Source organism: Schistocerca cancellata, chromosome 8 (assembly GCF_023864275.1).
Source record: "Schistocerca cancellata isolate TAMUIC-IGC-003103 chromosome 8, iqSchCanc2.1, whole genome shotgun sequence".
Lineage (NCBI taxonomy): Eukaryota > Metazoa > Arthropoda > Insecta > Orthoptera > Acrididae > Schistocerca > Schistocerca cancellata.
Window position 1 is genome coordinate 310,119,135 of NC_064633.1, and position 26,749 is coordinate 310,145,883.

Below are 26,749 nucleotides of genomic sequence, written 5' to 3' on the forward strand. Positions count from 1 at the left end.
GGGTTTCGGCTGCGGCTGCAGCGGCGCGGTGCCTTCCACCTGTCCGCGAGGCGGGTTCACGGCCGCCGCTGCCCATTCACGCGGCTGCGCGCCAAGGCCGGGCAGAGCCGAGCCGAGCCGCTACAGCACGGCGTGGCTTGGCTGCAGGCTCTGCGAGCCGCCTGCCTCTGGCCGCAGTTGCACGGCTGCCGTCGCTCGCGTAGCGTGCAGTCGGATTCTCTGCCGCGTGCGGTCCACGTGGAAACGGCGCGACACGTGGCCACCCCACCCTGCCCTGTTACGAAAGTACTCTCCGGTCAGTAACATTCGGTGGACGACAATAGGGAGTGTTTTATATAAACGGCGACGTCAAACCAACACCCCACCCCTCCGCCCCGCCTCTTTCCCACCTGCGAAGTGTGATGACAGCGGGGAGTTCTGTGAAACCAACCAATTGTCAGAGTCGTCACGTGATCAGAATCTCCCGGTGTAACAATTACTTGCGGAGCTTTCGAAGCAGGCAGTTTACGGTAAGTCTTACAACAATAATCTGCGTTCTTCCACGTATTACTCGTCGTGACCAATGCAACGCTAAAGTGCACTTGCGGTTCCCGGTGATTTCGCGTTGCGTGTTCATGTCGGCAACCCGCTGACGTTGTTCTGGTGATAGTGTAAGTAGGCTGTTTAGGTTTTTATATTGGTAACGCCTCGTAGCGCTCTGTATGAAAATCACTGGCTGTGCTGTGTGCAGTCTGTGGCTAGTTTGCATTGTTGTCTGCCATTGTACTGTTGGGCAGCTGGATGTGAACAGCGCGTAGCGTTGCGCAGTTGGAGGTGAGCCGCCAGCAGTGGTGGATGTGGGGAGAGAAATGGCGGAATTTTGAAATTTGTAAGACTGCATGTCATGAACTGCTATATATATTGACTTTTGATGACTATTAAGGTAAATACATTGTTTGTTCTCTACTAAAATCTTTCATTTGCTAACTATGCCTATCAGTAGTTTAGTGCCTTCCGTTGTTTGAATCTTTTATTTAGCTGACAGTAGTGGCGCTCGCTGTATTGCAGTAGTTCGAGTAACCAAGATTTTTGTGAGGTAAGTGATTTGTGAAACGTATAGGTTAATGTTAGTCAGGGCCATTCTTTTGTAGGGATTTTTGAAAGTCAGATTGCGTTGCGCTAAAAATATTGTGTGTCAATTTAGTGTTGATCAGAATAGGTAAAGAGCGAAATGTCTGAGTGCGTTCAGTTCTGCTCAGCTGTTTGAAAATCAAATAATGTAAGAGGTTCAAATGGCTCTGAGCACTATGGGACTCAACTGCTGTGGTCATAAGTCCCCTAGAACTTAGAACTACTTAAACCTAACTAACCTAAGGACAGCACACAACACCCAGCCATCACGAGGCAGAGAAAATCCCTGACCCCGCCGGGAATCGAACCCGGGAACCCGGGCGTGGGAAGCGAGAACGCTACCACACGACCACGAGATGCGGTAATGTAAGAGGTTTGAGGTTTATCAGCACAGTAATTATTTAATTTTTCTAAGGGGACGTTTCAATAGTATAACCTAGCCAAGGAGAACTGCTGAACATTAGTTTTCATTCGGCAAGCGATACGAATTGATACACTTGTCGTACAGTGAGCAGTAGAATAACTTTAAGCGATCTGTTTATTATGATTTTTAAGCTTAGTTACTGACTTTCACATTTTTTTGGCGTATGAAAAAAAAAGTTAGATGTGCTGACAAATCTGTTTCGTAGCCCGAGGCCTAGGTTAGGTTGCAAGGTTATAACTGGCCTAGTCGGCGAAGCCAACGAACCTCTGTACTGTAATACTATTACAATAACAGGCTAACATGTACCGTAACCCGAGGTACACAATCATCACTGCGTTAATCCTCTTCTATGTCACCTTTCTGATTTTGCTGCAAATTTTGAGGATATGTAAAACGTCCCAGTCCATGCTTATGGTGCTGCAATTTTAGCGACATTTGTTTCTGTATGAAAAACAGTCTAGGTTGCAAATGAAAGCAGAAGCTTTATTTACGTGTTTCGCCTTTTTGAGTGATCTTCAAAATAATTTGGAAACTGCGAGTAATGCATTAGTCAATAATAGCCAAAATTTTGGTATACACGTCCGGCGAAGGCATACAGCAATCCCACGATAGAGCCACGCTTAAAATCTTCAAGTCTTACGTATTATGTATTCACGACTACTACAATCACTGTTGCAATATTTATGTTGTAACATTTTAAGCGTGGCCTTATCTTAGTATTTCTGTACACCTTCACCGAAGGTGTATACCTAAATTTTGGCTCTTTATCATTAATGCGTTTTCGCAGTTCCCAAATAAATACCAAAGATGTCTCAAAAAGCTGAAATACGTAAATAAAGCTCCTAATGTCATTGGCAACCTAGACTGGTTCTTTGAGTTAAAAAATATCCGACGATTTGGTTTAATTATAGCCTAATTGAACAACATACCAGCAACCTTTATTTAGGGAATATAGGAAACTATGGGTGAGCATTCCGGTTCGCTACCGACAGCTGACTCACGATTCGCCATATTCAGTTCCCATCTTTCAAAATGCGTGTTGTTACCAGTATCGGCACTCAACGCAACAGCCGCGGGAGTCCATAATGCGCTTTTACCCCAATGCTACATTGCTGACCTCATAGGAAGTAACTATGGCCTTTCCATCCTTGCCATTAGCAACAATACGGAGATCCACGCCGCCTAAGGGTTTCGGTTACTAGAGCAGGTGCTCCCTTCGTATGATAATTTAAATTAGTGTTACAGTGGTTAACGATCTCACATAGGGTGAGCAACTTTTACGATTGAATTTTACTGACGACAGCTTCCAGACAAGTTTTCCGCGTTCGGTGAAATTAACGTTTCCCATTTCTGAAAGAACACTGTTCAGAATGAACACTCCCATTATTCCACTTTTAAATCAGTCAGAGAATGTAGAGGATTTGCTCGTAGTGAATGTGAAATTATTAATTCAGGAATGTAACCTCGTTATTACAAAAAGAGGTGTTGACGCTACTAGTAGGCAACAGCTTTCCCCTTCCTACTATGAACTTGTATTAGAGAGGTATTGTGACGGAGAAGTTGCAGTTTTCAGACAAGATAACTGAATGGAGACTACAGTAGGATGTAGTACGAGAACATTGCTTTTTCCACTATTTTCAGCTGTCACAACTCTATGTGCTGCCACTGCAGTGTGGGGACCATAGGTAATGTCGTAGCTAACCGTCGTGTACTGACATAAGCAGTCGTGTGCACAAAACTCCGAATCTCCCCCTCTATATCTGGAGTTGTCGATCATGCTCTTCCTATCTCCCGACCAGGATATGTAAACTTCCCATGAACGAATAGACTGCAATGGAGACGTTTAAATGTCTTCCGGACCAGACCCCTTCGCTGTGGGCACCTCTCCTGGTACAAACGACACGAGCAAATGCAGTACTGCCCTTCTGCCATCTCCTGATCTGAGCAAATTTCTAATGCCAAACACAAAACTCGAGGTAGAACTGACTATCCTCGGAAACGGTGACTAACCCCTACGAATGCGTGGAATCGATAGCATACACTCCTGGAAATTGAAATAAGAACACCGTGAATTCATTGTCCCAGGAAGGGGAAACTTTATTGACACATTCCTGGGGTCAGATACATCACATGATCACACTGACAGAACCACAGGCACATAGACACAGGCAACAGAGCATGCACAATGTCGGCACTAGTACAGTGTATATCCACCTTTCGCAGCAATGCAGGCTGCTATTCTCCCATGGAGACGATCGTAGAGATGCTGGATGTAGTCCTGTGGAACGGCTTGCCATGCCATTTCCACCTGGCGCCTCAGCTGGACCAGCGTTCGTGCTGGACGTGCAGACCGCGTGAGACGACGCTTCATCCAGTCCCAAACATGCTCAATGGGGGACAGATCCGGAGATCTTGCTGGCCAGGGTAGTTGACTTACACCTTCTAGAGCACGTTGGGTGGCACGGGATACATGCGGACGTGCATTGTCCTGTTGGAACAGCAAGTTCCCTTGCCGGTCTAGGAATGGTAGAACGATGGGTTCGATGACGGTTTGGATGTACCGTGCACTATTCAGTGTCCCCTCGACGATCACCAGTGGTGTACGGCCAGTGTAGGAGATCGCTCCCCACACCATGATGCCGGGTGTTGGCCCTGTGTGCCTCGGTCGTATGCAGTCCTGATTGTGGCGCTCACCTGCACGGCGCCAAACACGCATACGACCATCATTGGCACCAAGGCAGAAGCGACTCTCATCGCTGAAGACGACACGTCTCCATTCGTCCCTCCATTCACGCCTGTCGCGACACCACTGGAGGCGGGCTGCACGATGTTGGGGCGTGAGCGGAAGACGGCCTAACGGTGTGCGGGACCGTAGCCCAGCTTCATGGAGACGGTTGCGAATGGTCCTCGCCGATACCCCAGGAGCAACAGTGTCCCTAATTTGCTGGGAAGTGGCGGTGCGGTTCCCTACGGCACTGCGTAGGATCCTACGGTCTTGGCGTGCGTCGCTGCGGTCCGGTCCCAGGTCGACGGGCACGTGCACCTTCCGCCGACCACTGGCGACAACATCGATGTATTGTGGAGACCTCACGCCCCACGTATTGAGCAATTCGGCGGTACGTCCACCCGGCCTCCCGCATGCCCACTATACGCCCTCGCTCAAAGTCCGTCAACTGCACATACGGTTCACGTCCACGCTGTCGCGGCATGCTACCAGTGATAAAGACTGCGATGGAACTCCGTATGCCACGGCAAACTGGCTGACACTGACGGCGGCGGTGCACAAATGCTGCGCAGCTAGCGCCATTCGACGGCCAACACCGCGGTTCCTGGTGTGTCCGCTGTGCCGTGCGTGTGATCATTGCTTGTAGAGCCCTCTCGCAGTGTCCGGAGCAAGTATGGTGGGTCTGACACACCGATGTCAATGTGTTCTTTTTTCCATTTCCAGGAGTGTATATCAGAGTATGTTTTCTTTACTTACGACAACTTGTTTACTTTCTGCGCCCATAGGGGCAGCCGGCACAGCGCCACATTGCGCCGGTTTGGTCGAGCTCTCCGGGGCAACCGTGTGCTGGAGCGAATTATGACATTACTACCGATGATGGAGTAGGTCTGGTACATTGCCACATTAGTCCATGTTATGGACGAGTGAGAAAGTTATCTTGGAGCCTTTCTACTTTCGGTGCGTTTTATACAGTCCAGGCCTAGCTATTAACTTGGCGAAGCACCTTGGGAAGGCAGTTAGCCGGAGTGTATTAAGTTTGGCACAGGTTATGAATTCTTTGGTATAGGACCATGGAAAATTATTCGGCGAGAACGTTTTTTTCATAGCTTCAGCTCTCACCCGAAACCGAGTGAAGTGAAGTGGTGCAGTGGTTAGGACACTGGACTCGCATTCAGGAAGACGACGCTTCAAATCCGCGTCCGGCCATCCTGATTTAGGTTTCCCGTGATTTCCATAGCTCACTGCAGGCCAATGGCGGGATGGTTCCTTTGAAAGGGCACGGCCGAATTTGTTCCCCATTCCTCGCTAATCCTATGGGACCGATGACCTCCCTGTTTGGTCTCCTCCCCAGAATCAACCAACCAACCAACCATCTCACCCGAAAATCGGCACTGAAGATTTACCTTTTCTGTTTGCCATGGTTGGTACAGTTCATGTGAATTTGGGTCTATGGGAGTTACCGATGTTTGTAGTGTACGTTTTATCTCGCGTGGGTCGGTTGCTAACTGTTGAGTATCGTGTTTAATATTTTTATTATCTCAGCTGTGGCCAATTTGTAATTGTCTTTTTTCGGTTATTGTGACAATTTAGGGAGTGCCAACGGAGAACATAGTTTTAGCACCACTTAACCACTGCTGCCCTTTATTTTTATTCTGCTGTAAACTATTGAGTGTTTTCTGGACATAACTGGCATATGAAGCCTTGGGTTATTTAATGAAGTGTAATTGGAATCTCGCGTATCGTTGTAGCCAAGACTTACTAGTTGTTTAATTTGGTGATATAACAACGTAAATGCCCTTGTTGTGTTCTTCATTGTGTGTTACATTTATGCACAATTCGTTATCCTAACTAATTCTTGCTCCTATTCCAAGGCTCCAGTGGACTTGTTACGTCATCGCCTGTGGGCTCAATTATTTTAAAATCTTGAACATGGCTGCGGTCGACAATTGCAGAATCATGGACACAAAGGGAATCATATAGCCAGCCAGTGCACGTCAAAATTTTATTCAAACTTTTACGTAGGTTTCGAGAAATACAAACCTGTCCTCCTCGTAAAAAGTAATCCGACGTGTTAGATATTGTGTGAAGAGTGAAACGAAGTCGTAAGGGTTAATCAACAGTAAACTGATGCCTATAAATGCTATGGCATAGCCAGAAGGCTTAATCACCAGTAAAAATGATCCGTGTAAAATCTAAGGCAGACGAGCGTCGTACACACAAACCAATGCCGTAGCATTTATACGGATCAATTTACTGTTGACTTAGTTTTACGACTTATTTTCTCTTCTCATGCGGTACGTAATAGGTGTAATTACTTTTGTTGAGGGACACACCGCCGTTTCACTGTTTCATTCTTCATTTAAGTACAAACCAGGTTTCCGCCGTTTATGCCGTTATCAAGTATTTGCTAAAAGCAAAAATTGCATACAGGAAGACAACGTAAAATTCAAAAGATGTAAAATGTCTTAAACAATAAATGTAAATTGGTGTAAAATTTCGAAATATGTACTTACATTTTACAGTGTAAGATATATTGTAGGACACTTATCACGATGTCAAGCTCAAAGTTGGCCATAAATTAAGAAAAAATTGGCTCTCTACGAAGTGACAGATGTAAAATCACCATCTTGTAACAGATCAGTAAATAATGGGAGCACATGATATTTAATAAAAACAGGTCAGGCTGACAGACAAAAGATGAGCAGATGTCCTTAAAACGTAATGATAGTGAAATCAAAGAGTACTCGTATTATTAGTACAACAACTGAATACCAAAAAGACGAAGTGTCAGATATATTATTGTTAATGTTAAATATCTTCAGGTATATATATTATTATCTTTGGAATTGCACTGTGCACAATTATCTTTGCAATAAACATGTATACATCAGATCGTGAACTGTCTATCGAAACCTAGGTAAAGGTTTGAATAAACTTCTGACGTGCAACTGTTGTTGTTGTTGTGGTCTTCAGTCCTGAGACTGGTTTGATGCAGCTCTCCATGCTACTCTATCCTGTGCAAGCTTCTTCATCTCCCAGTATCTACTGCAACCTACATCCTTCTGAATCTGCTTAGTGTATTCATCTCTTGGTCTCCCCCTACGATTTTTACCCTCCACGCTGCCCTCCAATACTAAATTGGTGATCCCTTGATGCCTCAGAACATGTCCTACCAACCGATCCCTTCTTCTGGTCAAGTTGTGCCACAAACTTCTCTTCTCCCCAATCCTATTCAATACTTCCTCATTAGTTATGTGGTGCAACTAGCTGGCAGTTTTGTCAGAAGCATGTTTCTTTAATTGTTCAGAAGTAAAAGTTATTTAATGAATTCAACGAGTTATTCACTGCTTACTCGTTTAAAAAAAATGGTACAACAAATGAGCTGATGAAAGTTTGTTGTCTTATTAAAAGTTGGGACATGCTTTTCAAGAAATTCCATGTTGAGAATTTTGTCATTTTTGTAGATGGCCAAGCTAACAGAATAGTTTGTGCAGATATCTTGGTTAAGAATTGTGCATATCCACGGTCTAGCACCACTGTAACATACCCGGCTTGTTCCCTCGTGTGTGTAGAGGGAACATCAGTTGTTTCAAAGCCATAACTCGGAAACGAAGCACTTTCGGACACGTGTTCAAACTTTTTTATTTTCTATGTATGGGGAAAACATACCTGAAATTATGCCCTCTGTTTCTGAAAGAACCTTTGTTTCGAATCTCTGTTGGTCCATCATGGACAGGAGGCAACAGCTGGTTAAGTAATTGTCAGTCTCAATGAAATTCACCAGCAGTCGTGTAACTAAGATGTTCTTTTATTTTATTTTGAAGACAACCAGTACCGGCATTCCACTATGCCATGTTCAGGCCCCATATGCATATCTCAAAGTAAACGATAATTCCATACAGTGCCATACATCCCTGGATTTCGTGAATACAAACTGTTTCATAAGTGCTTTATTGGAAGACTTAGTTGCTACCAACTCTTCGAATGGAACACTTGTGAACCGGTTTGAATTCACGGAATCCAGGACCGAGCGAGGTGGCGCAGTTGTTAGCACACTGGACTCGCATTCTGGAGGAAAACGGTTCAATCCCGTTTCCAGACACCCTGATTTAGGTTTCCCGTGATTTCCCTAAATCGCTCCAGGCAAATGTTAGGATGGTTCCTTTGAAAGGCCATGGTCGACTTCCTTCCCCATCCTCTAATCCGACGAGACCGATGACCTCGCTGTCTGGTCTCTTCCACCAAATCAACCCGACCAAACGAAATCCACGGATATATGGCAGTGTATGGCATTATCGTTTATTCTGAGACATGCATATGCGGCCTGAAGATGACGTAGTGGAATGCAGAAACTCACTCACTCACACTCACTCACTGGTCAAGCGGACTTTAGACTCCGTTACCGCAGCAACGTATTTTCGCCATCTGTCCCTGTCTTGGGCTATTTCCTTCCATTCACCTTAAATACCTAGGCTCCTCAAATCAGCCTTCAAATTGTCCTCCCATCCACGCCTCGGTCTCCCCACAGGACGTTTTCCCTCTAGGTGCCCTACCAGTACTCTGCGCGCTGCCCTGCCCTCATCCATTCGAGCTACGTGACCCGCCCATCGCAGGCTACGTGATTTAATAATACTGATTATGTCAGTGCTTGAATAGAGTTCGTGAACCTCTTCGTTACGCAGTTTCCGCCACTCTCCGCTAGTGTCATCCCTTTTTGCCCCGAAGATTTTCCTCAAAATTTTGTTTTCAAATACTCGAAACGGCTTTTCATTTTGCACAATGAGAGACCAAGTCTCACACCCATACAGCATAACTGCAGAAACTAGTTATCAAAATAAAATAAAATAAATTACTTTTGGATACATTATGGGAAAGGCAGTGATCAATGCCTTACAAATATTTACTATTAAAAACAGCCTTGATCACGATTTATTTATCAAGGTGACTGGTTTCGACCACTACCGTGGTCATCTTCAGACCATAGAGCAGGAACCTCATTCTGCTGGAGAATCACTATCAAGGTGACCGGTTTCGACCACTACTGTGGTCATCTTCAGACCATAGAGTAGGAACCTCATTCTGTTGGAGAATCACTACTACTGATTCTCCAACAGAATGAGGTTCCTACTGTATGGTCTGAAGATGACCACAGTATTGGTCGAAACCGGTCACCTTGATAAATAAATCGTGATCAAGAGTGTTTTTAACAGTAAAAAAAAAATAATAACATCTTAGTCACACGTCTGTTCCAGAATTTCATTGATATTGACAATTTATTTCGAACTGACTTTCCCCAAAGGTAACGGGGCGTTACACCCTTAAAAATGAGATTTTCCGGGCGAATCGGGTCATCCGTTAACAACGAACATCACGGCGCCGTATCACTGGCTTGTGAGGAAGTGGCTTTGCCGCAGGTGTGCGGTTCCGCCACAGCGAGCCCCCATTAGCACTGTGGTACTGAAGAGTACGCCACTCGGGGCGACCGTGTAGCGAGACGAGAGGAACAGCGAGGCAGGTTCCGCACGGTAGCCGCGCCGGCCCGGGTTCTCACGACGCGGCTGTGCGCGGCTCGGCGCGTTCCAAGGCCAGCCGGCGGCCGGGCCGAGGTTGGCACCAGAGACGGCAGCCTGCGCTGCGCGTTCTGGGAACAAGGAGCGCAGCGGGCCGGGCCGTGCCCTGCTAATGGACCGCCCGCCACTTCGCAGACGCCGAGCCCCGCTCTCCCGGCGTCATCCCACGTCACTGCGGCGTAGCGCTTCTAAGGCTCCATTAACCTGCCACGGGCTCTCCGTTAGCTCATCGATCCGCGTATCGCGAAAACCGCCGGCAAACACTTGCTGTACTCCGCGGATGTGCTGCCGTCTTCTCCCGACTCGGAGCGATCTCTCGCGAGGTAACGATACTGCAGTGCCTGTGTGATCCCGAATTACGATGCAAAGTGTCTTCGGACATGCATGTATACAACATTGCATCGTTATTCGGAATAACACATGCACTGCAATGTTGTATTTACCCGTCGAAACCGTCTAGCGAGTTTCAAGTGAAATGTCTCAAACTGGTTCAAATGGCTCTGAGCACTATGGGACTTATTAGCTGAAGTCATCAGTCCCCTAGAACTTAGAACTACTTAAACCTGACTAACCGAAGAACATCACATACATCCATACCGGAGGCAGGATTCGAACCTGCGACCGTAGCAGTCGCGCGGTTCCGGACTGAAGCGCCTAGAACCGCTCGGCCTCAACGGCCGTCTGAAATATCTCCCCTGTACGGGAATATACACAACGAATGTACAACTACAGGTGTGGACACATAGTTGACGATATATGGAAGTTTAGGTATAGCCATGAGTCGAGCTCGGGTAGCCAAATGGTTAGGCGACCACTCGCGATTAGCGGGAAAATCGGAATCGAGTCCCAGTTCGACACAAATTTTCATTGTCGTCATTCCGTTCTACAGCTGAAGTCGACATTCGCAATTGCGAATACATTTCATGAAATTAGTTTTCTCCAGTTTGAAGCTTGTAACGGTCGACTCAGCGTTTACAAAAATTATATTTTAATTTAATGTGCCCTAGAGTGCGGCATTTGTATCCATACAAACACTAAAGAGCCAAAGAAACTGGTGCACCTGCCCAATATCGTGGCATGGACTGGACTGATGTCTGCAGTAGTATCGGAGGGAATTGACACCCTGAATCCTGTAGGGCTGTCCATAACTCCGTAAAAGTACGAAAGGGTGGGGATCCCTTCAAACAGCACCTTGTAAGGCATCCCAGATATGCTCAATAATGTCCATGTCTGGGGAGTTTGGTCTCCAGCGCAAGTGTTTAAATTCAGAAGAGTGTTCCTGGAGTCAATCTGAACAAATTTTGGACGTATGGGGTATCGCATTATCATGATGGAATTGCGTGAGTCCGTCGAAATGCACAATGGACATGAATGGATGCAGGTGATCAGACCGGATGCTGACGTACGTGTGACCTGTCAGATTCGTATTTGGATGTATCAGGGGTCCCATATCACTCCAACTGCACACGCCTCACATCATTACAGAGCCTTCAAGAGCTTGGGCATCCTCTGCTGACATGCAGGGTCCATGGATTCATGAGACTGTCTCCATACCCGTACTCGTCCTTCCGCTCGATACAATTTGAAAGGAGATTCGTCCAACCACGCAACATTTTTCCAGTTATAAATAGTCCAATGTCGATGTTGACGAGCCCAGACGAGGCGTAAGGCTCTGTGTCGTGCAGTCATCGACGGTAAACGAGTGGGCCTTCGGCTCCGAAAGTTGAAATCGATGATGTTTCGTTGAATGATTCACACGGTGACACGATTTGATGGCCGAGCATTGAAATCTGCAGAAATTTTCGCAAGGTTTGCAATTCTGTCACGCTGAACGATTCTCTTAGTCGTCTTTGTTCCCGTACTTGCAGGATCTTTTTCCAGTCGCAGCGATGTCGGAGATTTGATGTTTTACCGGATTCTTGATTTTCACGATACACTCGTGAAATGGTCATACAAGAAAATCCCCACTTCATCGGTACCTAGGAGATGCTGTGTCCCATCGCTCGTGCGCTGACTATAACTTGCCATTGTAACAGCAGTAACCGATCTAACAACGGAGCCAGACTCTTGTTGTCTTATACAGGCGTTGCCGACCGCAGCGCCGTATTCTGCCTGTTTACTTACCTCTGTATTTGAATACGCATGCCTATACCAGTTTCCTTAGCGCTTCAGTGTACGTAATGAATGTACGAGTACAGGTGTGGACACATACACTCCTGGAAATTGAAATAAGAACACCGTGAATTCATTGTCCCAGGAAGGGGAAACTTTATTGACACATTCATGGGGTCAGATACATCACATGATCACACTGACAGAACCACAGGCACATAGACACAGGCAACAGAGCATGCACAATGTCGGCACTAGTACAGTGTATATCCACCTTTCGCAGCATTGCAGGCTGCTATTCTCCCATGGAGACGATCGTAGAGATGCTGGATGTAGTCCTGTGGAACGGCTTGCCATGCCATTTCCATCTGGCGCCTCAGTTGGACCAGCGTTCGTGCTGGACGTGCAGACCGCGTGAGACGACGCTTCATCCAGTCCCAAACATGCTCAATGGGGGACAGATCCGGAGATCTTGCGGCCAGGGTAGTTGACTTACACCTTCTAGAGCACGTTGGGTGGCACGGGATACATGCGGACGTGCATTGTCCTGTTGGAACAGCAAGTTCCCTTGCCGGTCTAGGAATGGTAGAACGATGGGTTCGATGACGGTTTGGATGTACCGTGCCACTATTCAGTGTCCCCTCGACGATCACCAGTGGTGTACGGCCAGTGTAGGAGATCGCTCCCCACACCATGATGCCGGGTGTTGGCCCTGTGTGCCTCGGTCGTATGCAGTCCTGATTGTGGCGCTCACCTGCACGGCGCCAAACACGCATACGACCATCATTGGCACCAAGGCAGAAGCGACTCTCATCGCTGAAGACGACACGTCTGCATTCGTCCCTCCATTCACGCCTGTCGCGACACCACTGGAGGCGGGCTGCACGATGTTGGGGCGTGAGCGGAAGACGGCCTAACGGTGTGCGGGACCGTAGCCCAGCTTCATGGAGACGGTTGCGAATGGTCCTCGCCGATACCCCAGGAGCAACAGTGTCCCTAATTTGCTGGGAAGTGGCGGTGCGGTCCCCTACGGCACTGCGTAGGATCCTACGGTCTTGGCGTGCATCCGTGCGTCGCTGCGGTCCGGTCCCAGGTCGACGGGCACGTGCACCTTCCGCCGACCACTGGCGACAACATCGATGTACTGTGGAGACCTCACGCCCCACGTGTTGAGCAATTCGGCGGTACGTCCACCCGGCCTCCCGCATGCCCACTATACGCCCTCGCTCAAAGTCCGTCAACTGCACATACGGTTCACGTCCACGCTGTCGCGGCATGCTACCAGTGTTAAAGACTGCGATGGAGCTCCGTATGCCACGGCAAACTGGCTGACACTGACGGCGGCGGTGCACAAATGCTGCGCAGCTAGCGCCATTCGACGGCCAACACCGCGGTTCCTGGTGTGTCCGCTGTGCCGTGCGTGTGATCATTGCTTGTACAGCCCTCTCGCAGTGTCCGGAGCAAGTATGGTGGGTCTGACACACCGGTGTCAATGTGTTCTTTTTTCCATTTCCAGGAGTGTAGTTGACGACACATGGAAGTTTGGATATAGCCGTGAGTCGTGCTCGGGTAGCCTAATGGTAAGGTGACCGCTCGCTATAAGCGGGAATTCGGATTCGAGTCCCTGTCCGGCACAGATTTTCATTGCCGTCATACAGCCCGTTATACAGCTGATGTGCATATTCGCAATTGCAAATACATTTCACGTACCTCACGAGATTGTTTTTCCACAGTTAGAAACCTGTAGCGCTCGCTTCAGTGTTTACTTAAAATAGTACTTTAATTTAATCTGCCCTGCAGTACGGCATTTGTATCGATACATATTACAGAAGTTGTATGTATGTTTGTATGCACGTACGTACGTGTACATAAATATGTACCAAAGTCGCCTTTCGTACATATGTACCACATCTCCTAAACCACTATAACATTTTCAGTCAAACTCGGTACACGTATCACATACTGTCTGGAAAGAATCAGTGTGAGGGTAAAATCTATCAACGTATAAAAAAGAGAAGGGGGGAAGGATGCACTGAAACAGAAGTGTAGCCTACGACGCGCTAATAATCAGATTTTCTTCGTCCAATATTTGAGAATTAGTACACTAGTGGCTTGCAACAAACATTACACGTGACTGCAAACCTTTTCTCGCCGGCAACCCAAAAGAAATGACGAAAGGAAAAAGTTTGTCCCTTTCTAAATTTTCGCCGTGCAGTTTCGCTAACTGTGTTCGTGATACATTTTGGAGACAGTATTCACATACACCATTGAATATTCACGCAGAATCATTGACGACAAATAGTTCAGGAGGGATGACATCATCAAAACAGAGATGTATGAAAAATTGCTGTATCATGCATGAAGTTTACATTCATTAGTACTTTACTACTAACTCTATTCGCAGTGCCCGATAAGCTGCTGAATGTCCCAACAAAATTATGTCAGGATATGTGACGTAAACAAAGTTCAACCACATAGCAATATTTAAAAGTTAAGTTCTGACATGTATGTAAAATAATTCGTTCCATATCTTTACGAATTATCGTGCAAATGAATCATGGAACATGAAATGAACTAACATTAACACTCAGCTCCGCGTATATGAAACTGCAGGGCGAAATTCGCTGGAGATGCAGGTCAAATTATATGTACAAATATGTACTTAAGTCGCCTTACGTACATATGTACCACATCTCCTAAACCACTATAACATTTTCAGTCAAATATGTGTGAAATGCATTACGTACGTGTAAAACCTATGTTACCTGTGCTTATGCATGCAAAATCCCAGGTAAAAAGGTTCTATCTCCTGGATTGATTTCAACTAAACTTAGTACACATTTTGCCCATTGGCGGGAAAGAATTACTGTGGGGCTAAGAACCAGCAACCTCTAACTGTGGTGTGAGTTACAACTTGGAGAGAAGAGGGGAGCAATGAAAGGCTAAACAGAGAGACGGAAAGAGGACATGGACACACATGTGAGGGAGGAGGAAATGGACAGAGAATGGGCGGAGGGGGAATAGATAGAGAAAGGGAAGAGAAGGAGAGGGAAAGTTAAAGAGGAGAAGGAGATGGATAGAGGAAGAGACAATGACACGGAGGAGGAGGAACTAGATAATGAGTAACAGATTGAGGGGTTACGAGGAGATACACTCAAAATGGGAAGGAGGGGATGGGCAGACGGAGAAGCAGCAGATGAACAATTGCGAGATGGGCAGATGAACAGAGAGATTTGAGAGGAGCAGATGGACAAAGAGTGTGGGGTGGAGACGGTGTGTGTGGAGACAGAGACAGAGACAGAGACAGAGAGAGAGAGAGAGAGGAGGAGATGGAGATAAATGGAGAGTAGCGCGGTAGAGATGGATAGAGATAGGGAGTATGAAGTACTAATAGAACTGGAATAAATACATACCTGGGAAATCGGGAGCTTGCCGCAAGATTGTAATTAGGCGCCGGCCGGGGAGGCCGAGCGGTTCTAGGCGCTACAGTCTGGAACCGCGCGACCGCTACGGTCACAGGTTCGAATCCTGCCTCGGGCATGGATGGGTGTGATGTCCTTAGGTTAGTTAGGTTTAAGTAGTTCTAAGTTCTATGGGACTGTTGACCTCAGCATTTAAGTCCCATAGTGCTCAGAGCCATTGGAACCATTTTGTAATTAGGCTTCTCGCAGCTTTCTTCTGAGAAATTGAAGTGTTTTTGATTACAGCCATTTATATAGTTTACAATTCATTAGTACTAGCGTGATCAAATATTACTACGCCCATTATAATTAACAATGGGGGATCTGAACGATAAAAACAGACAGCAAAAAGTCCAGATTGAGATTTTCACTGTGCAGCGGAGTGTGCGCTGATATGAAAATTCCTGGCAGATTAAAACTGTGCGCTGGACCGATACTCGAACTCGGGACCTTTGCCTTCCGCGGGCAAGTGCTCTAACATCTGGGCTACCCAAGCACGACTCACGACCCGTCCCCTCAGCTTTACTCCCGCCTGTACCTCGTCTCCTACTTTCCAAACTTCACAGAAGCTCTCCTGCGAACCTTGCAACACTAGCATTCCTTTCTTCAAGGAAACCAGCCGAACATTCACCTAAGAAAATTGTGGAAAGCAGTACAAGCCCCTAACTTGGACTTCCCAATGTACCAGGCAAACGGTCTTCACAAAACAGTGATAGTAATAAAAATTAATGCATCACTCGTTTCTGTCAATAAAATAATTATGAAGAAGCCAACATGACACATTATTTTGCAAGTCGTGGCTAGCTACTACGAGTTAAAATTTTCGATGGAATTGCCCTCAGAATTTCGTCAGTGAAAAAAAAAAAAAAAAAAAAAAAAAACGACGTAGTTACCAGTGCCACCTACAAAGAAATATAAGCGGTTAGCGCGCCGTTACAATGTTGTATGTGTGTGTGTTTGTGTGTGTTTTGAAGCTGTTGTACCACTGATTTGCGTACTCCGGTTCAAACCCGCATCCCGATATTGGGGACCTACTTTCTTTACGTGAAATACACTTTCAAAAAAATAATCGATATATATGTATTGTTACTGGTTTCATTTGGTCGATGAGTGAGAAGTTAATATTCACAGAATTCGTATTTTTCATAATAAGTTAACATTTATTTTGATTTCGTAATTATATATTATAATGTACCTGAATATGAATATGATGATTAACTTTCAATGCATTATTTTGCATTAAAACTACATGTTTTTAAGGTTCAGAGCTTCGTAAGCATTCAACCAGATCTCTGTGTGAGAACGGCAGATGACAAGGCCTTGTTGCATCAAGCATAAAAATGAGTGGGCGTATTCCGTCTTGACAGTTGTTCCATATAAAACGGTGTAACATTTAAGGAATTACAATGTTGATTAGTTTGTGAGAAAATAACACCTCTACACGCATACTAGGCTAGCCCCCCCCCCCTTACGGTAATGTGACGGAGGGTTCTTCATGATATCATTTGTCGTCTCTCCTATCCTCATGTTCTCCTATTCCATTTGCGAATAATGCATGGAAACTACTGACGGCCTTGGGAGAGCCAGTCCTGACAAAACTATACCATCTGGTGAGCAAGATGTATGAGACAGGCGAAATTCCCTCAGACTTCAAGAAGAATATAATAATTCCAATCCCAAAGAAAGCAAGTGTTGACACATGTGAAAATTACCGAACTATCAGTTTAGTAAGTCACAGCTGCAAAAAACTAACGCGAATTCTTTACAGACGAATGGAAAAACTGGTAGAAGCCGAACTCGGGGAAGATCAGTTTGGATTCCGTAGAAATGTTGGAACACGTGAGGCAATACTGACTCTACGACTTATCTTAGAAGAAAGGTTAATGAAAGGCAAACCTACGTTTCTACCATTTGTAGACTTAGAGGAAGCTTTTGACAATGTTGACTGTAATACTCTCTTTCAAATTCTGAAGGTGACAGGGGTAAAATACAGGGAGCGAAAGACTATTTACAATTTGTACAGACACCAGATGGCAGTTATAAGAGTTGAGGGACATGAAAGGGAAGCAGTGGTTGGGAAGGGAGTGAAACAGGGTTGTAGCCTCTCCCCGATGCTATTCAATCTGTATATTGAGCAAGCAGTAAACGAAACAAAAGAAAAGTTCGGAGTAGGTATTAAAATCCATGGAGAAGAAATAAAAATGTTGAGGTTCGCCGATGACATTGTAATTCTGTCAGAGACAGCAAAGGACTTGGAAGAGCAGTTGAACGGAATGGACAGTGTCTTGAAAGGTGGGTATAAGATGAACATCAACAAAAGCAAAACAATGATAATGGAATGTAGTCGAATTAAGTCGGGTGATGCCAAGGGAATTAGACTAGGAAATGAGACACTTAAAGTAGTAAAGGAGTTTTGCTGTTTGGGTAGCAAAATAACTGATGATGGTCGAAGTAGAGAGGATATAAAATGTAGATTGGCAATGGCAAGGAAAGCGTTTCTGACGAAGAGAAATTTGTTAACATCGAGTATAGATTTACGTGTTAGGAAGATTAGATGGGTAGATCATATAACTAATGAGGAGGTATTGAATAGGATTGTGGAGGAGAGAAGTTTGTGGCACAACTTGACTAGAAGAAGGGATCAGTTGGTAGGGCATCAAGGGATCACCAATTTAGTATTGGAGGGCAGCGTGGAGGGTAAAAATCGTAGAGGGAGACCAAGAGATGAATACACTAAGCAGATTCAGAAGGATGTAGGCTGCAGAAGGTACTGGGAGATGAAGAAGCTTGCACAGGATAGAGTGGCATGGAGAGTTGCATCAAACCTGTCTCAGGAGTGAAGACCAATACAACAACAACAGCATGGGAAGAATGACTTTCGGGAAGCCTGCGTATGACCTCTAATTTCTCAGATGTCCTCGTTACGGTCATTCTGCGAGGTCTGTATAAAGTAACATCTGGCCTGTTTCTTCTTGGAACGTACACCCTCACAAGTTGCACAATGATCCTATTCGTGATGCCCAACGCTTCTCTTGTAGCGTTGGTCACTGGAGCATCTTTGTATCGCTGTCTTCCTTATGAAATCAATCAGTGACGAAACGTGCCGCTCTTCTTTGTATCTGCTGTATCTTATCATTAAAACCCACTTCAAGAATCATCAGTGTAAGTATCTCGTAAACCACTTCTTCCGTGTATGAGTTTAAGACCGGGATACGCTTTTCGTTTTATAAGATGGTTTCACTTTAGGTAGTTCCACACGGACGTTCGTAGGTACGCTGTCCAGTCACATTAATGTGACCACTTCTCAAGCACCTTAATGACCAGTTTTTGCAGCGCTCACCGCTGCAAGACTGGCAGCAAGGCAGTCATTGAGGTTGTGGAAGGTGCCAACAGCAATGCCGACTACAGTGCCGTGGTCAGCAGCCTAGGTTTCTCGGTTGAGGATCCATGGCACGAACAGCATGATCGAGATGGTCCCACAGATTCTCGATTTGGATTAAATTCTAAGAGTTCGGTGGCCAGGAGAGTACGGTAAACTTATCCTGCTGCTCTTCGAACACCACAGGTACACTGCGACCTATGTGACTCTTTGCAGTGTCCTTCTGGTACATGCGATCGTACCGAGAAAGAACAAATTGCATCTAGGGGTAGACACATGGTACCCAACGATAAATACACACTTACTATGATGCATTGTGCTTTTAGCATGACGAGTTCACTCGGAGAATGCCACGGAAACCTTCAACATGTCATAAACCTGCCGCTACCGGCCTGGACCCTTTCAATGATTGTTGCAGGGTGCTTGCTTTCAGGCGTTTCAAGCCGCGCACGCGAATGGCCGTGTCTTCGTTGGAGCACAGAAGTGATTCATCGGAAAATGCCATCTGGCGGCGTTCAGTGGACGTCCAGTTGCAGTAATGGCATGCAAATTCCGGCCTTAGTCGCCGATGAACAGTAGTCAGCGTGGATGCATATAAAAGGCGTCTGCTGCGGGGGCCTTACAGGCAGCAACCTTCGCTTAACGGACGGTTGTTGGTAGCCCCTCGGTTCGTCAAGGCGGCCACTTGTTCGGCAGGTTCAGACTATTCGCCCGTACTCATCTCCTCCGCCGTCGTTCAGCCCTGTCGTCTGTGGCCCGTGGTGCACCACGGTAGCCGCAGCATCGGTTTTGAATAGCGCCATTTGCCATGCGCGGTAAACTTTAACTACGTCGAAATGCGATCAGTTTACAGACTTAGCTGTTTCGGAAATGCTTCCACCCTTGGACCGAAAGCCAATGACATTGCCCTCTTGGACGTCAGATGAATCGCTCCGTTTGCGCAATGTAACGACTCCATGCACCCCGACACGCTGTATACACCCTCAAGTGCTAGTGCTGCCACATGTCGTGTGTGCGTGGTTATTTCACTGTCACGTCGATTATAGGCGGTGATCAACCGCTGTTTGCGGATTCCTTATTCTTTCCGATAGTGATTTTCATTCACAAAGGAGGTCATAATAAACGAGCATAAAATGTCTTACATGATTCTGCAACACACATGTCAGCCATGTAGGAAAGTCAGTCATTCTGCGAGGTCTGTATAAAGTAACATCTGGCCTGTTTCTTCTTGGAACGTGCACCCTCACAAGTTGCGCAATGATCCTATTCGTGATGCCCAACGCTTCTCTTGTAGCGTTGGTCACTTCTTTAAAATGGGGATGGCCAGTGCCTTCTTCCAGTCACTGGGAAGCTTTCCTTGCTCCACCATGTACCACACACTCATATGGGCGCAAGTTTGAACCTTTGACTGCCCACTTTATATCTACATACGAGGTGCATTAAAGTTCTAAGGCCTCCGATTTTTTTTCTCCGGACTGGAAAGAGATAGAAACATGCGCATTGTTTTAAAATGAGGCCGCGTTCATTCTGAATACGTCCCAGAGATGGCAGCACCGTACGGCAGATGGAATTTTACCGCCAGCGGCGAGAATGAGAACTGTTTTAAATACTTAAAATAGCGACGTTTTCCTTACTTGAACAGCGTGCAATCATTCGTTTTCTGAATTTGCGTGGTGTGAAACCAATTGAAATTCATCGACAGTTGAAGGAGACATGTGGTGATGGAGTTATGGATGTGTCGAAAGTGCGTTCGTGGAAGCGACAGTTTAATGAAGGCAGAACATCGTGTGACAACAACCCGAAACAACCTCGAGCTCGCACAAGCCGGTCTGACGACATGATCGAGAAAGTGGAGAGAATTGTTTTGGGGGATCGCCGAATGACTGTTGAACAGATCGCCTCCAGAGTTGGCATTTCTGTGGGTTCTGTGCACACAATCCTGCATGACGACCTGAAAATGCGAAAAGTGTCATCCAGGTGGGTGCCACGAATGCTGACGGACGACCACATGGCTGCCCGTGTGGCATGTTGCCAAGCAATGTTGACGCGCAACGACAGCATGAATGGGACTTTCTTTTCGTCGGTTGTGACAATGGATGAGACATGGATGTCATTTTTCAATCCAGAAACATAGCGCCAGTCAGCTCAATGGAAGCACACAGATTCACAGCCACCAAAAAAATTTCGAGTAACCGTCAGTGCTGCAAAAATGATGGTGTCCATGTTCTGGGACAGCGAGGGCGTAATCCTTACCCATTGCGTTCCAAAGGGCACTACGGTAACAGGTGCATCCTACGAAAACAAATTCCTTCCTGCACTGCAACAAAAACGTCCGGGAAGGGCTGCGCGTGTGCTGTTTCACCAAGACAACGCACCCGCACATCGAGCTAACGTTACGCAACAGTTTCTTCGTGATAACAACTTTGAAGTGATTCCTCATGCTCCCTACTCACCTGACCTGGCTCCTAGTGGCTTTTTCCAACAATGAAAGACACTCTCCGTGGCCGCACATTCACCAGCCGTGCTGCTATTGCCTCAGCGATTTTCCAGTGGTGAAAACACACTCCTAAAGAAGCCTTCGCCGCTGCCATGGAATCATGTCGTCAGCGTTGTGAAAAATGTGTACGTCTGCAGGGCGATTACGTCGAGAAGTAACGCCAGTTTCATCGATTTCGGGTGAGTAGTTAATTAGAAAAAAAATCGGAGGCCTTAGAACTTGAATGCACCTCGTATAATGTGTGATCAAAAATATCAGGACATCTGTCTGAAAATGACGTACAAGTTCGTGGCGCCCTCCATCGATAATGCTAGAACTCAATACGGTGTTGGCCCACTCTTAGCTTTGATGACAGCTTCCACTCTCGCAGGCATACGTTCAATCAGGTGCTGGAAGGTTTCTTGGGGAAGGCAACCCATTCTTCACGGAGTGCTGCACTGAGAAGAGGTATAGATGTCGGTCGGTGAGGCCTGGCACGAAGTCGGCGTTCCAAACCATCCCAAAGGAGTTCTATAGGATTCAAATCAGGACTCTGTATAGGCCAGTCCATTACAGGAATGTTATTATCGTGTAACCACTACGCCATAGGCCGTGCATTACGAACAGGTGCTCGAACATGTTGAAAGATGCTGTCGCCATCCCCGAATTGCTCTTCAATAGTTGGAAGCAAGAAGGTACTTAAAACATCAATATAGGCCTGTGCTGTGATAGTGCCATGCAAAACAACAAGGGGTGCAAGCCCCCTCTATGAAAAACACTACCTCACGATAACACCAACGCCTCCGAACTTTACTGTTGTCACTACACAGGCTGGCAGATGACGTTCACCGGGCGTTCGCCATGCTCACACCCTGCCGTCGGATCGCCGCATCCACACAACGTTTCTCCACGATCCTTACACCAAACGAGGCGTCGTTTGGCATTTACCGGCGTGATGTGTTGCTTATGAGAAGCCGCTCGACCATGAAATACAAGTTTTCTCACCTCCCGCCTAACTGTCATAGTACTTGCAGTGGATCCTCATGCAGTTTGAAATTCCTGTGTGATGGTCTGGATAGATGTTTGCCTATTACATATTACGGCCCTCTTCAACTGTATGCGGTTTCTGTCAGTCAACAGACGTGGTCGGCCTGTACGCTTTTGTCCTGTGCATGTGTCCCTTCACGTTTCCACTTCACTATCAAATCGGTACCAGTGGATCTAGGGATGTTTAGGAGTGTGGAAATCTCGCGTACAGACGTATGACACAAGTAACACCACCACGTTCGAAGTCCGTGAGTTCGGTCGTGCGACCCATGTTACACTCTCACGATATCTAATGACTACTGAGCTCGCTGATATGGAGTACCTGGCAGTAGGTGGCAGCACAATGCACCTAATATGAAAAACGTTTGTTTTTGGGGTGTCCGGATAGTATTGACCATATAGTGTACATACGCTGCAAGGTATTGTACAGTTCATGACGGAGCGTACATCGTTCCTGTATTGATTTTATTACGTATTCCATACGCGCACTGAGCTTGATAAAAATGGTTATATTCTTCTGTATGTTACCAACAAATCTCTTCATCATAATACTCCACAGGGGATATGTACACGGTCCAGTAACATTAAAGTGACCATCGCCTGTGTTCCATGTCAACGTGCAGTAACCACTCATAGGTTGGTGACACCACTAGCAGTGAAGTGTGTCGTGATGCCGAGTGCGCGGTGGGGGGGGGGGGGGGGATGCAGGCATTGTAGTAACGATTTATCTAACGTCGAAAGAGCATGATCATTGGCTTTCGGACCAAGGATGGTATCGTTTGAGAAACGGATAAGTTTTTGGACGTTGGTCTGCAGCTGTGTTTAAAGTATACCGTGCATGGCAAAATGGTGCAGTTCAAAATCGGTGCCGAATCAACTGTGGCACACCACGGGTCATAGATGACAGAGGAGAACGACGGCTGGGGAGATCAGTACCGGCGAATAGTAGAGATGGGCGATCCGCTCTTGAACTAATTCATAGAGTTCAATCTTTCAAAGGAGTGAACAATCAGTGATTCAGAAAAAAAGAACGGTAGCTCCAAACGTTTCCCACGGCAGAGAGAGAGAGAGAGAGAGAGAGAGAGAGAGAGAGAGAGACGGAGCATATCAGCAGCGCCTCTGCTGGTCACAGCACAGTGCACGCCACACAACACAGCCAGCGCCGGCCTCTGCCCTGCTTCTACCTTGGCTGCCTGCATTGTGCAGTGCCCCATTGGATTTTGTGTTTGACATACGCCGTGGCGTCTCTGTGCGTCGTCTGCCGCGCAGTGTCTAGCGCAGCGTAACTTCGCATCGCACTCTGTCGGCGATCGTTTCAGTCGCACGTCCTGCCCTCTGGGCAGTTGATGCGAGCAACAGGACAGAGAGCCACCTAGCGGATAACATAGGAACTACTTGCAAAAACCCGCTCGCAAGGGAACGAACTATTTGTCTCGGAGCGGGTGAGTTCACCGCTACCCCCTCCCTCGGAACTCGCCCGCTCAACGCTCGCCCCACCGTCTCGACTCTAGCCAGAGTGTCGAGCAAAGCGACTCAGGTGTCACTGTGGTCTCTGCGGTCTCAGCTCACGCAGTAATACAGCTCGCGGCTCGACCTGCTCGACTCAGCGCCTCTGCATCGGAGTTCGTCCCCACTGGATATTGTTCTTCGTAGTAATGCCGCTATGTATATTACATTATTATGTTATGTATACATTTATTGTTTTTATTTTATTTTTATTTGTTTAAACTGATCAGATTAGGTTCCTGATGACTCCTCTTACTATAGGATTTTTATTATAGACACTCGAATTTACGCTTTAATTACGAGCGAACCGATAAACGTATCGCAAAATGTGATACACCAATATTTTCCTTGTTTTATTCTGCGTAAGGCTATATGCAGCACTTTCGTTTTACAGTCAAATTTATATTTTTTTTTTCTTATTCTGGTACGGATTTTGCGATTTTAGGCGTCTTCGAAAGGAAACGTTCACTTTAAAAATATATATGAAATTTTAATACGTTATAGCCAAATATATTGTTAATGTAAATCTCAAGTTACAACATTTTCCGATCACCCAAGAAACCACGATAGTGCAAAATAAATCAATAATCAAAAACTTTGTCATATAGTGGAAATTTCAATAAACAATACAAAATTCTTACTCATTATCTGTGTTACTTCAAAATAGGATCAAATAAGATCAAAATACAGGTATAGTACTGGAATAAACCAAGTTTAAAGGGCAATGTGCCTTCCATTTATTTTCTATTGTAAATGAGTGGTGAGTCATGAAAAAGAGCTAATTCATTTCAGGGAGTGAACAGTCCTGATCCAATCTCTGAAAAGAACAGTTTTGCCCATCTCTAGCGAATAGACGTGCAACTGTTCAGCAACTGAGCACCCAGGTGAACCAAAAGTTTATCGTCAGCGTCTTCTCAAAGACTGTTCAGCGAATCTTGTTGCGTATGGGCCATCGCAGCAGGCGTCTGGTTCATGTATCCATGTTGACAGCTCTTAATCAACGGCGAAGGCTGTACCAAAAGTGGACTTCCACTGAGTGTTCCATCGGACAAATGGCCGTTGGCGTGTGCGGCGTGAAACGTGTGAAAGCGTAGAGTCCAGGCATACGGCGTGAATCGTCTGAGGGCAAACGGTCGAGGTCTGAGGTGTGAACGTTATGGTCTCAGGGATGCTTTCGCCATTCTCGAAGGCGCAATGGATCGACAAAGGTATGCATCTGTACTTGGGGACTTTGTGCACGCATACATGCAGTGTGTTTTTCCTCGGCACAATAACATCTACCAGCAGGACAAGGCAACGTGACGCGTAGCTCGCAGTGTACGTGTGTATTTCGAAGAGCACCATGATGACTTTACCGTACTCCCCTGGCAGTCAAACTCCACGGACTACGGAGAATCCGTAGGACCACCTCGATCGGGCTGTTCGTGCTATGGATCCTCCACCGATAATGATAGCGCATAAGGCCACAGCACGGGGGTAGGCGAGGCTCATCCCTGTCTCCATGTTCCAGAACCTCACTGACTCTCTTCCTGCAGATTTCGCAGTGGTTCGCGCTGCAGAAGGTGGTTATTCAGGAATTTAACCGGTGGTCACATTAATCTGACTGGTCAGTGTACGGTGCAGCAGCAGTACACTTTTGAAAAGCAAGGAAGGGTAATTAGGATTACCTGTCGACAATGAGGTCATTAGATATTCTTTTGGTAACATTTTCGGAGAACAGCGACCTAGTAAGCTGTATAAAATTAATGAAAAACAGTCTAGATCACAATGGTTATTTTATTTAAAATGACGGGTTTCGGCCTTCCTTCTTAGGCCATCAACAGAATAGCACCATCAGCTGAAGCTCACGATGGCCAGAACAGTCGGTAGACAGTCGCTGAAACTGCTCGTTATTTTAAATAAAATAACTATTGCGATCTAAATTATTTTTCACCAGTTTTACAGAGCTGGATTCTTTGAAAAATGGAGAAGGAAATCAGCCGTGTCCTTAAAAATGGTCCATACCGGCATTTGTCTGAAGCGATTTAGTAGAATCATAGAAAACCTAAATCTTGGATGGTCGGATGCTGTTTTGAACCATCGTCTTCACGCATGCGAGTCCAGTTTGCTAACCACTGTTGTACTTCCTTCTTGAAATAAAGATTCTTTGAATTTATGCAGCAAGATATCTTCAGGGAATTTCTATACAAGTTCTTGGATCATTTATGTAAATGTTCCTCTTTCGTATGGGTTACGCCTACTTCATAAGGGCTCCAGATACAGGAACAATAGGTTTGGTCGAACTAGCGTCCTGTAAATTTATTTTCAGATACCATACATTTTCCCAGGACCTGTCCACTAGATACAAGTCTTCCAAACGGCTTTCGTGTTGCTGATTTTGCGTGATCGTCGCATTTCATATCATATCTTATTATTATCCCTAAATACACGTAAGGCATGAAGTGATTAAGATGTAATCGCATATTATCGAGTACTTTCTCTTCGAAACTTCCTGGTAGATTAAAAGTGTATACCGGACTGAGTCTCGAACTCGGGACATTTGCCTTTCGCGGGCAAGTGCTCTACCATCTGAGCTTCCCAAGCACGACTCACGCCCCGTCCTCACAGCCAGGTCCTGAGTTCGAGTCTGGGTCCGGCACACAGTTTTAATCTGCCAGCAAGTTTCATATCAGCGCATACTCCGCTGCAGAGTGAAAATTTCATTCTGGAAACATCCCCCAGGCTGTGACAAAGCCGTGGCTTTGCAATATCCTTTCTTCCAGGAGTGCTAGTTCTGTAAGTTTCGCAGAAGAGCTTATGTGAAGTTTGTAAGATAGGAGACGAGGTACTGGCGGAAGTAAGGCTGTGAGGACGGGGCGTGAGTTCTGCTTGGGCAGTTCAGAAGGTGGAGCACTTGTCCATGAAAGGCAAAGTCCCAAATTCGAGTCTCGGTCCGGCAC

At 46.2% G+C, this 26,749-nt stretch overlaps 1 long non-coding RNA gene across 1 annotated transcript in view; it reads left to right on the top strand.

Annotated features, from left to right (window-relative positions):
* Positions 1–203: 203 nt before the first annotated feature.
* LOC126095221 (uncharacterized) overlaps positions 204–26,749 on the top strand; it is a 533,916-nt gene continuing 507,370 nt past the window's right edge. Inside the window, exon 1 of the long non-coding RNA XR_007521931.1 lies at positions 204–509. This is a non-coding gene — a long non-coding RNA (uncharacterized LOC126095221). The remainder of the gene's footprint in view (positions 510–26,749) is intronic.